Genomic DNA, 13,378 nt, shown 5'->3' with positions numbered 1-13,378 from the left:
TGCCTGAGCTCCTGCCACTGGTGAGGGCACTTTCCAAGGAAGAGAACATACGTAGCTGAATGCTCAAAGCCTGAGAAGGACGTTTGTAGGTGAATATCCTGTTCACAGGGGGAACATTCAAGACTGCATATTAAGACGGTCCAGCTACATCAATACAAAAGAAAATCTACTTTAGCTCCATCCGTAGGGATTCATTTATGTCCCCTGTATCCTGGCAGTACTCAAGTAACATGTAGTTACTGAGCAGCTCAAGCTCAGGTACTTTTCAGTGGCAACGGAGTAGTGGGTTTTATTTTTGAGACCAGGTTCTGGAAATAAACGGATTGCAGTTTGGGGCTGATCCAACAGTGGAATGTCTGAATCCTGCTTTACATGTACACATCATTTAGTGGATCTAGCTCAAGGTGAGACTGACAGTCCTCTGAAAATGCATGATCTGAAATGTACCAGCACGTCAAATCCTTTTTTCCTGGTTTTCTTTGAATCAACAAGTGCCATCTACTTCAGTCAAAGCATGTTTTCCTTTCACATTTCTCTTTTTATTAGCCTTGTTCTGAATGTGGGAACAAGCTGTTTGGGACAACTTAGTCTCAGTCACCATCTCACCTGTCACCTCATCAGGACTGTTGAGGCCACTTGAGACACCTTTTTGGCTCCAAAATTCAGAGTGCTTTTCTATAGTGTGGTGCACAAGAGGACTTTATGCCAGCCTGATCTGCTAGGTGCCACTGTATGGCTAATTTTAACTCCACTTGTTTCAGTCAGTTTTCAGCTTTGCATCTTGCTACTTGTCTTCGCAAGGACAGAGTGTCAGCCTCAGAGAACACTATGTGGCTTAATTTAATTTTTCACAGAGTTGTACATTTGCTTATTTCCACCTCCCTTTTTCTCTCCATCTGGTAATAAATAATGGAACATGTCAGCAGTTGCATTACCCTTCGGAGGTTTGGTGCCTATAATTCATGTCATGCATATTACCCACTTGTAATTTGTTATGATAACTGATGACTTGTTCGAAGACCTTCTAGGCTCAGCACTGAATCTTGCACTCACAGGAGCAGATTGAATAGAATAAGGATTCACCTCTTATCCTGTGCAGGTATATGAGGTAACTCTTGTCTTATTTATAACTCTTGAGTAAAGACACCTGCAGATGTATTCTACAGGGCATGAGATCAATACCTTGACTAGCTCCAGCTGGGCAGCAGTATTTCATATTTGCTAGGGCTTACTCCATCCATAGACAGAGAGAATTACTCATGCCAAAATAAAATTTAAAAAAAAAGAAAAAAAAAATAGAATTGAACATGATAGCAGAAAATAGCTATGAATATTATGGAATTAAGTAAATTAAAAAAAAAAATCAAGGGCAATCATTATGTGAAACTTTGTTAACTAAAACAAATTAACAACAAATTCTTCTTGCTTGTTCTTAATTCTTCCATGTGGATTCCATCATCAGTAGATCATGAAAATTTCTTTGTAGTATAAAAAGCGTCTTGATAAAGCAGTGGTCAAAGAGAGCTTTGTATCATGAAAGATGGCTTACTTCCTGTCTTTATCAGTTATTCTTGAGGTATCAGACTTCCATTTTGCAATTCACAAGTTATAGTCCAGACCTTTCTTGAAATCAATCCCATGATATTTTTTTTCTTTGTATTGGTGGTTTCATTTTAAATGGGAACTACCCCACAGCAAGCCCTGATGTACAATTACACTACTTATTTACCCATATGCTGAAAAGGACCTGTCCAAACAAATTCCTGCATTTAACCTCATTAATAAAAGCCAAGATACAATTGTTTTTCTTGGCTAGACATTTGGTTAGTATTTTAGTCCAAACAGCATAAGGCATGTTTGTTTAAAGCTCACAGGAGAGTAGAGGTCAGAAAAGAAAGCCGATGATTGATTTACCTTTAAAAAAATATTTTAAAAATTTAGAGTAATTGTTATGCAAGATAAGGTTCTGAAAAAAGAAACAAAACCTGCTTGGTGGGTTTCAGTTTGATACAAGCCAGGAGTCACCAAGAAATTCCAGTTCCACAGATGTTCTACCAGAATAGTGACCAGAAGGGTCACTGAATTTGCTTTAACTTCCCTGGTGCTAAAAGAGATGTAGTAGCTTTTCACATTTATTATATTAACTAACATTTGTGTTTAACTTTCTTAAGAGTAATGGGGAAATGCAGAGGAAATGTGTACACATTCTTGAGCATTTTACCAATCCAATTTCTTATGGAGCACCCTTCTTTCTGGGATTACTTTTTTTTAGTCTAAAATTACTGATACATATATATTTGTGGACAATCAATTTGCTTTAATGATAATCTCAGTGCTGGCCAGCTGTAATATGTCATTTCACATCCCAGTTACGCACGTCAATCAGTGTTTCTGAGTGCTGCTAAACATGCTGACTGCAGAATAACAACAGGATAGCTGGATTTACCCAGGCGTCCAATTTCAAACCATTGTAAGTTACTTTATTGTCCTGATTACAAGCTGGCTCTTTTCTGTACACTGAAGAAAAAAACCCAAAACAACAGCAACAACAACAAAACCTCAAAAAGCAAACACAAAACACTCTCCACAACAAAAGATCGCCCAACAGTGCTACTGTACAATGTCACTCTAGCAGACAGCCAGGAAAACTCCAGATGGTTATCTAACCTGCTCCAGCTGTCTGGAAAGCTGCAAGGCCAGGACATAAACCTGCCTGCTCCGAGCCTTGTCCCGTCACTCCTGCTGTCGTGGTCACCAGCGTGGCCGCCTCCGCCACACCAGAGGGGCAGTGAGAGCAGTGGCAGCAGTGGTGCTGGCAACGGCCCGAAAATCGTGGACGCTGGCAGAGCTGAGGACAGGAGCTGCAGCAGGGCTGACCGGAAATAAATAAAACTGAACCTAAGTGTGAAATCCAATGCTGTTCTGAGTCAGCTTATGATCAGAATAATGCAGGCACTATCCAGCAAGCTGCAAATGGGATTTAATTTAATTGCACACAACAGAACATGTTTCAATACTGTTTTCAAATATGCTTGTTTATAGCAAATACTCACTATTTCTGTCACAACTATAGTTTACAAGAGGCAAGCACTGTCCTCTTCAAGGATGGGGACATATCATGAATGGTCCCAGTTCCTGGGTTTACTCAGTGAAACCATGGAGTTGATGGAGTTTTCTGCTCCTAGATTGGAAACTTTGTTTCCTAGATGTCTTTAAAATTTAACCTGTGCCTCTGTAGGTACTTAAGTGGGTCTTTATTTTACTTTTAGGTCTAAGCCTTGGGCTGCCCATTGTCTTGTCAGGTCTATTGTCAATGAACAGTAACACCTCAGAGGAAAAACATGCTTTTATTATGGACTATTTCCCCTGTAAGGGATCAGTCACAGCAAGATGCCTGAATTACAGTGGATAACCCTCAGGAAATGCTGATTGCAGAGTGGGGAATTCTCTTTACTGCTTCTTTTCTGTTTCCATGGAATAGATCGGCTTCTCCATCTCTCCTTTTAAATATATTTAACATTTGTAAATGCCCTGGCTCTTCCAAGTCTGACAATCTAGCCCAGCCAGCTATCTTCTGTATTCATCAGAAGGATGTAAATGGTGTCCCAACTGACCATGTTTTGGCCCTAAGGCCAGTCCTGCTCATGATAATCTGGGAATAAGGATTCAAAGCAAAATAGTTACATAGGCCTGACTACAGTGACACAAACTTTCCTCCTCTCTAAATTAATGTGAACAGGAGTAAAACTGAAGAAAAATAACAGTTCTGTTGAAAAGTCCTGAGCGCACAGTACTGGAAACTTTTAAGAGGCTAATAAATGAGACCATTTGAGTGAATGAGGCTTTTATTCTCAACTGGAGACTGCAGTGACTGAAACTGATACGCAGCCAAATTAATATTAGGCACTCTCAACAGAACAGAACTCTCTGACTAAGTAGTAGTTACTCTTTTTCTGAAGTAAAAGCTTTAGTTAGTCTGTGATTAATACTGTGTATTGATTTGATGTGAGCACAATAAAAGGAGATTTCAAAAGTAGTAATATCTGACAATTTGAAGATATGGTCCCCAAATTTGATGAACAGAATAGCAAACAGAAGACAGTAAGTCTCTGAAGAGAAAACTGTCTCAGACGTGTGGAACTATATGCATACCCAGGAGGTCTGGAGGCAGGTGCTGAGATAAGTAAACCAGCTTCCATTATGCTACTGATCTGGACTAGGTGGGCTCACCACCTCCCACAGCCCCCAAGCCAGTGTATGTGCCTTTAAAAAATATTGCTGATTTTTAAAAACAAATTCATAGTACATCATAATGTGAGGATATTAATACTTGGCCAACACATGGCACCTTCTCTTGGAAAATCTGTGTGGCCCTTTTCACATTGGTTTATTACTTAGCAAAGAAATCTCCCATGACTGCAAAGAAAACACAAACTGGATTGCATGATTCTGTTTTGATGCTACTGTTGTGAACCCCTATTTACACCAGAGAACAAAAGCACTGATATAACTTTCTGAAACTTATACATTGAAATCTATACTGATACACTTAAATTTTCACTTGTATTCACTGGTATTTAGGAACCTTCAAAATGTGTTAGCTGACCATTTCAGCACTATTGAAATTAAATTAATGACCAGTGCTCTCACAAATTAAATTTCATTCATTATTTGGTCGAAGTCACAAACAAGAAAAAAGCAGTACCACAAATGTAATCAATGTACTACTACATTCATACAGACATTAGCATTCATACAGACAGCTCACCAATAAAAGTGTTCACGTTTTAGGAAATGAGAGAGGAGAGGTTAGCTGGTTGTTTTAGGCTGCACACATTTGCATTGACTCATTCTGGAAAGTTTTTGTCAAGATGAGTATCTGCATACTAACTTTTACTATTTATCAGGGTACTCCCCATCCACCAGTAATAGAAATAGTAGCAAAATATGTCACGGCATGTTAACTCTGCTAATAAGAATAATAATAGATGGTTCATCCCATATTTGAAACAAAAGATTAATAATAATAATGAGTAAACTGTTAAGGGATTGCAGTGGGACTAGAAAGAAAACATAAAAATAACAATATGATTCACCTTTTAGCTAATGAAGTCTGAATGCACTGTTCCAGGGAAGCAGTTTCTACTTCAAAAGACAGCACAGTAAGTATTCAAATCAGAAAGCAGCTTGAAATATAGTATGTTTGTTTATCCAGACTACATTTAATGTGGTGCTAAGCCCAGTGCTGTGTTACTTAATTCACCTTTGCTCCTGGGTGTAAGCAATGAGGGTGAGTAGGTGTTCCAGACTGGACCACAATGTTTCGCTGGGGAGCACCAGAGACCAGTACAGCTGCTTATAAACTTAGTAAAGCATTTGAACAAGCATATTGCTAAGAAAAATTATAAGCTTTTCTTTTAATGCATCCTTCTGTTGCTTACCTTTATTTTCTATCTGAACTTTCCCTCCCACATTGTTAGAGTGTTACCTTAAGGAAAAGAGGAGGATGAGTCCATCCTCCTGAAGGTCTGAGACCCAGACAAAGGTTCAGGCTTTCTGGTTTGTATGGTCTTATATGGTGACGTACAGTCATGTTTGTACAGTCTTGCCTTAAGCTGTGCTACTCCATTTGCTATAGCACTACATTAAATACGCTTTTCACTTAAATTGGCTACAGACCTACCTACCCCACAAAGACTTTTTAGGAATAATACACCTAATGTTTATTAGACATTGAGGTCTTCACAGGCTAAGTACTGTCAGCAGGTTTGGGGCTTATTTCCTCAAACTTCCTCTCCCCAGAACAGAAATGAAAAACTCATGAAAGGTCATTTAACAGGGAGGGTAAGAAAGCAAAAGTTAATGCAATGCACAGAATAACTGGAAAACTATGTAGCCAGTATAGAAATGTGAAAGGTCTCATTGGGGAAGGGCAGAAAAATTTGCAGCCAGACTTTTCCTGGGGGATTTATATAGCTGTAGAAATACAGCCAAACAGTCTGAATTCAACAGTGTTGCCAGTAGCTACCACAGATTTGTTACTTGCTGTATTTTCCCCACCTCATAATGACCTGCTTGTTCCAGATAGAAATACAGTTCAGCAAAAATGCAAGTTGAGAGGAGCTTGGTTAGTTTTATTAAAACTATTTCCCGAGCTAAATACAGGAGTTGATAGATACTGGCTAATATTTCTAATGAAGGTGTGTAAGAAAGCCTCATAAATAAGTATTGGAGTAATACTTTCATCAGGTACCAGACTAATACTATATCATCCAGACTGGTCCAGAACTAGTTTCTATCTGGTAGCTATTTTCTCCTTAAACACAGTAATGGGTAAAACCACTCTTTCACTATAGTTACAGAGAACTATTGCATTGTTAATAGAATGGCCAGAGAATGTAGATAAGTGTACTGGCCCTACACAGTTTTTTTACTTATGCAAATAGCTAAAACATACTACATACAATCTCAGAAATGCAAGAACAGTGGATAAGGGTAATCCAGATAAGAAAAATGTTTTGGAACATGCAGAAGGCTAGAGGAGAGCTCAGGAAGGGGTGTGTGGTGGGGTAGCAGCAGCCAGACAGTCTACAGTCAGAGGCAGGAGTAGATCTGGTAGCTGGTAAAGAAGATGCTCAGATAAAATGTTTATTCTGAGCAACAGCTTCTCCACAGGCTACCCTGGGAAGCAGAAATAGCCCAAGCCTGGCTTATGTGAAGCAGCAGCAGTTGTTTGCTGGCTGTAATTTGTCAGCAGAGTAAGGGAGGTTTCTGGCTCTCTGAGCCGCTGCAGGACCTTGAGGGTTAACGCTTCTTAAGAATAGAAAAAAAAAACAAACAAACCAAACCAAAACCAAAACCACTTCTTTAATACATATATTTACTTTTAAACTGTGATCTGGTTCCATGTGAAGAAGCTACCAGCAGATAGATGTGGTCAAGTTTTCATTTTTGTCATTAATATATTCAGGAAAATCTCAGCTATGCAACCTGGATCACCAAATAACTAATTAATATTTTGGACTCACCATGCATGCCCAGTTTCTCATTCTTGAGTGAGTCTGGAAGAGCTGACAGAGAAATCTCCCTTAGATGAAGCTGTCTGCTGATGACCACAGTTACACCACATTCAAATGCTTGTGTTTCCCAAGCAGAGGCATTGAACAGGCACTTGTAACTTCTGCAGGCTCAAAGGAATGCACAGTCAAACTCTGTTTAACTTATTGGAAAGGGATTAATAAAAATCAGAAAAGCACTGGAGACTCACTGAAGTTTGAAGTTATTCGTATTGAATATCAAAGTTGGGAATTAAGTTTAAATAATCTGGTATTTTCTTTTCTAAATCAATTAAAAATATATTCTGGTCTGCCTCTTCTTTATCAAGTAATTAGCCTTGTTTGCCCTCTTCTCCTCTTTTGTCTCTATCAGATGATGTCCAGGCTACTTGTGTTTACTTCCTTATTTGCATTTCTTTAATGGAGACAAAATGTCCAGGCACCAAACAGACTCAGCAATCTACAAAAACAAAGTCATAGGTAAAAGCAGCACAACATTTTATCTCTCACACACTTGCAAATCTCTATTTGTCCTCAGCTGAGCAGTTACGACCTACTGGACCAGAAAATCCTAGCGAGACCTGTCTACCAGATCATTGGGTCAACTCCAAAACTGAAATGGCATTTCTTCCCATCATTTAGGACTCAACTACTCTGTACAAAAAGAAATAACCTCAAAGCTTGGTTTATTTATTGAAATCCCAAAAGATCAAAAAGAGCTTAAACAAGTTTAGTTGGTTGGTTGGTTTTCTTTCTCAGTATATAATGAAAGTGAAAAGAATACACGTAGTAGCAGATTTATTAATAATGATACTTTATTTTACCTATTGATTAATAAATATTCTTAATCCTCATGTATGCAGCGAATATCCCACACATATATCTTGGCTCCTTCACAATACGAAGTACAACATCTCCGATGTTGAAAAGACAGGCTGAGAATGAGTTTAGCTGAAATACATAGTTTAGTAAAATTCTGAAGGGATGGCAACATTAATGACAGCATGATGTTCCTGTCCAGGGTGACACCTTCTGGATTAGGAGGCCACTCAGTAGGGTGTATGGGCACATGGAAGGGCAAAAGAGCCTGAGGAAAATTTAATGGAATATTCTCTCATTTCCCCTCATCAATAACTCTGAGGGGCTGCCACACATCTGCTCAGTCCCTCTATGCCACACGGATTAGTAGCATCAAAAATCAAGTTGGTTGAACCAGGTGCCAGCATATAAGGTAGGTTGCTTGTAGCCTCCATGATGATTATGTGGGCAGCTGTGAGCACTTGCAGAAGCTGGGTGGCCTCCATGATGCCCTTCCATGGGAAAAAAGAAGGTGCTGGGACCAATGGGATACCTCATAGACACCAGACCCAGATGTGTGGAAATGCAAAGTGCAAAGAAAAAAGGCAGACCCTCCAGAGATCTTTTGCCTTTCGTTTACAAAATCTGTCTACAAGTCACACTAAGAAGAAAAAAGAAAAAAGAAACCAAAAAGAGACAGAAAGTAGCACTAAGATCCCTGAGATGTTGAAATGTTGCATTTCCAGATGATGAATTGCCACTGAAACATAGTTGGAAGTTGTGGCAGGATGCAAACGCCCCTCTCTCCCCCTCCCTCCTTCATCATGGAAGGAGTAGACACGTCTCCCTCTCTCTCTGCTACAGCTTCTTTTGTCTGGCCCCAGAGCACCCTGGCCAGGGCCGTTAGGAGAAGGAAGTGCCGAGGCGCCAGGGAGCTGCTGGGTGCCCATGGCCAGTGTGGGGGACGTTTGGAGAGGCACCAAACAGCCAGTGTGGGGGTGCAGAGAAGCTTCTGGAATGCCTACAGTCAGATCTGATCAGCCAATAAAAAACGGGACTCTCGTCGAGACTCCGCCCATTGTCGCGGGTCTCTCGGGGCACCAGCCAGATGGTGCCAACGAGACCCACCCCCGGGATGGAGACTCCGCTCGCCTTGCTGCCATGGGTGTGAGTAAAATAACCCTCGCAGGATTGCAAGTGTATTTACTTTCCGTGCACATATGCACGTGTAACTTTCCGTGCTCAATATGAGCATGTGTAAAATTAATCCTCACCTAATCGCGGGTGTATTTTCCTCCCGTGCTTCCACATAAGCATGTGCAACTTTCCGTGCACATTTGCACGCGTACTTTCCATGCTTAATACAAGCACGTGTACTTTCCGTGCACATTTGCACGTGTAACTTTCTGTGCTCAGTACAAGCACGTGCACAAATTATTTCCTCACACACTCGTGAGTGTATTTTCCTCCTGTGCTTCCACATAAGCATGTGTAATATTCTGTGCACATTTGCACGTGTATTTCTCCTCGCAGGATTGCACGTCTACTATAAATTTACCCTCACAGAATTGTGAGTGTACACTTTCCATACTCACTACAAGTACGTGTATACCTTTAAAATAATCCCACACCGTGTACAGGCAAGTGTGCGCTCCTCCCGGACTCAGAGACGGCTCCGACATTGTTTTTGGTGAAGCCATGTGCATGCACTCTGTGGACCGCCTGTTGTATTAGTTGCTACCCTTTAATAATTTTCCTCAACTGATATCCGAACCTGTATTTAAGTCACTTTTGGAATGCTAAAACCCTGTTTCTCACTGGTTTAATAAAAGTTGTTTTGGACCCTGTTGTCCCTTAAACTAACCTCGGGGTGCCTCCATGACAGAAGTAAAACCACAGAATCTGCATTTTTGCAGTGTACCTGAAGAAATTTATAGTTCTGTCTTGTTGGGCATAAGGATGGTCCGGAGTCTGCTCTTCTGGCGGTCTCAACTGAGGTAGCTCAGCTCACGTGAGAGCAGCCACAAAGCAAGTCTGTGTTTGCATTCCATGTTGCCATCTGGGGTGTTTGGACGTCTGTACTAAACCCCCAAGTTATAAACCCTGCTGTATACAGATACAGATGTCAGATCCTTTACCAAAGCATTCTGGCATAAGATGGCTGCCCTTTTGGACAGGAGGGAAACAACTTGTGGGAAGATACTGGGGAATTCATGTCACAGCAGTTGCCTGTCATGCATCTGCACCTTGAAGCTGTCATGTTAGCAACCGCTAAGTTGTGCTGACCTATGATTTAACCAGCCTCCTGTTGGGCCACTTGCAGAGAGTGGTATTACCATACCTAAGGAGAAGGTTGTCCATGTGAATAGAAATCACTCTGGAGTGACATCAAAGCTTAATGCTTGAATTAAGTTTGCAAACAAGGCAAGGCCTGAAAACTCACAGTAGGGACTAGGAGTCAGAATTACATGCAGATCACACCCTTTTGTTCAAGAAACTACATACCAGATCACAATCGGGAAAATCTGAATAATACTAAGATGTCAAAATCTTGACTTACCCATTTCCTTGTGTCATGATTTGACACTGTAACATCAAAGGATGAGCATTTCAACTCACTGATGCTATCTCCACACTAGAAAACTATTCATTTGTTGTACCTGAAAGCAGTTTAGACCGGTTGATCCTTTAACTGTTGTATCCCTGGAACAGCTAACTTAACATCCAGCACAGCATCAGGTGGCAGAACAAGAGCTATAGATGTTTCCTTAAAGCTTGAATGCAATATAATATTTTTCAGCTCTGGCTTTGCTCATATAGTTATGCATCTATACATATGTGTGTGTGTATATCTATATATCTATATATCTATATATCTATATATCTATATATCTATATAGATATATATCTATATGTCTATATATGTGCCTCATGTGTCATCTACACACCTAGGTGAGTTTTCACCATCCTCTGTTTGACAGTGAACTAGTCCAGGAGCTTCAGGTCAATAAACGTGCCCGAGGAATCTCCTGGTACTCTCCTTGAGATTCCTATTGTACCACATTCCTACTTTGAGGGAAAGCAATTAGCAAAATAGTGCTGTTTGAATTGGAAACATCAAAAGATGAAGTCTTTCCTCAGTAGTAATTATTAATCTGAAGCTGGAATGAAGTTCAGAAGCTTATCAATGGAAGAAGTGCTAGTGAGTGGTAACACGGAAGTAAAAACCCTTAATATAGAGTAGTCAGAATAAACAAAAAAATAACTTATCGGGCTAAACAAACCAGAGGCAAAAATTAAGAGTAAGCAATTAAGGATGAGAAACAGAGTGCTTCTTCTGGGTTCTACTCAGTATTCACAAAAAAAACACTCTTGATCTCATTCCACTGTCTGCCCTGTGCTCATAGTTTCCACTGATAGGAAAGGAATGGTGTACCAGCTTTGTAGGAAATACAGCAGCTGAAAGCACAGACGAAAATGAGACGGGTGTCTATAGACAGCTGCAAGAGGGCCATTCTGTGGTCATCTTACCCTGCTTTGTCCATGTCTGATTCAGCTTTGTGGGGGAGGCGGGAAAGGGAGCACTCTTTTCTTTACAGGACTTACTAGAAGAGACCTAGCAAATTAATTCACTGAACTGGTGACAATACTGCCTCTGTGTGTTCATGTCACTAGTCTCATCCATTTTTACTCACTTCACAATCCCAGCAGTTGAGAAAGTGCTCTGCTGAAGGTGTTGAGCCTGCCTGACAATCCTCCCACGAAGCGGTGGTCTACCAACACCAGTAGCATTTAGACCAGTGTCTAGCTGATCACTGCTCCATATAAGGCATAACACTTTAATCTAAAGATGTCTCAAGTCAGCTTTGGTAGGCCAAAATTATGCTTAATATTCCATCATGTACCACTGACACATCTTCAGGGGATCATAGATTCTCCACTGAGCACCGCTATTGATCCATTAAATAGCACGGGCATTATCTTCTGAAGCAATTAGCTTTCTATTTATTTTTTTTTTTTATTCCCCCCTTACCCGCAGCATTTCCAGTCCTTGTTTATCCTCTTTGGCATAGTTCATCTGCTATTCTGTCATTTCTCTCCTGCAGCGATTTTCCTCCATGAAACATTCTTTGCCATATGCCTCCCTAATTGCATCTTGTTCTTTCTGTCCTACATTTAATTTGTTTCTTTATTCACACCTATGATGTCTTCTGACTCATGCTTATTCTGTGCAAGTCACTGGGAAATATCTAATTTATTTTTTCTAAATTCATGCAATGTTTCCCATTTTTTATAGCCTCCTCTTTGGTGCTGTCTATACAGAGGCTGAGAGGATTTATTTCTACACCAAGTGAAAGCCAGATTAAGGTACTTGTCTCCAGGGATTCCATGGTTTCTTTAAATAAAGTAAAAAGAACATTTGGTACAGAGCTGACTTGCGCTTCTTTTTAGTTAAGGTTCCAGGTAAACAAGGCCTACTGTGTTTCAGAAGCTCTCCCCAAGGAGAATCGGAATTGGGAAGAAGGTTGGAGCCCCAAGCAGAAAGATGTCTGTAACACTGCCTTATCCCTAGTGATTTCCTTCCCCTATTTTTCCTTTCCCAGACTGATAATTTTAGCTATGTTCCTTTTCCTTTTTTTCTTTTACAAAGCCCAAAAGTCACATTAATATTCTCTGTGTTCTTTAGATTGGTTGTTTAATGCAATGTTACTCCTACTTCAAAGGGATGGAGACAGAGATGAAGTTTTACAGTCTTGATGGCTAAACACTGGTCTGTCATATAAAGCCAGCGCTTAATTTTCTGAGTCACTTTGATGGAGGGAGTCTGCTTTACACTATGGGCCTTGGGGAGCGATGTGGGAAGTTCTCTGGATTGTTTTCCTGCTATTGCTGGAGGCTGCTTTGCTTGCTGCCTATTGAAGTATATAATAGTGAGCAAGAACATAAAGCTCTGACATTTCTGATTTGAATTCTCTTTTAACTGCTTCTATTTTTGAAGTAAATTGTGACTTGGCTCAACAGACAATACTGGGAAGTGAGCTTATACTTTTTATTTCTTCACCTGAATTTAATTCCTTTGAACAGCTTGGCTTGACAGCCCTAGAGTTTATCAGATTTTCTGGCAGGCTAGATACTGTATGAGCAGAGTGTATTTTTTTTTTCCTTTTTTTAAAATTTTTTTCTTTCTATTTTTTTTTTTTTTTTTCTGCAGCAGCCCACCACTGAGATCACATTTGGTGATGCAAACATAAAAGAAACCTCATTCTCTGGAGCTGTCATTTACTTCCAAGACTGTTCATAGATTACTAGCTAATATTAGGGCAGGGACTATTGGTCTGTGGCCTCAAGGCATTCAAAAATCATTCAGAAATAGTGCTGCACTGGATTCAAATTACTTGCTCACAATACAGAAATATTTACTATCCTTCTAACTTTATAATTTTAAAAATGTCATTCCTTTTAGCTTTATAATGCAAACGTGACTCAAACTATAGTGATAACATGGTAGAGTGAATTCCCACACC

Source organism: Columba livia, chromosome Z (assembly GCF_036013475.1).
Source record: "Columba livia isolate bColLiv1 breed racing homer chromosome Z, bColLiv1.pat.W.v2, whole genome shotgun sequence".
NCBI lineage: Eukaryota > Metazoa > Chordata > Aves > Columbiformes > Columbidae > Columba > Columba livia.
Note: the sequence above shows the minus strand (reverse complement) of the source record.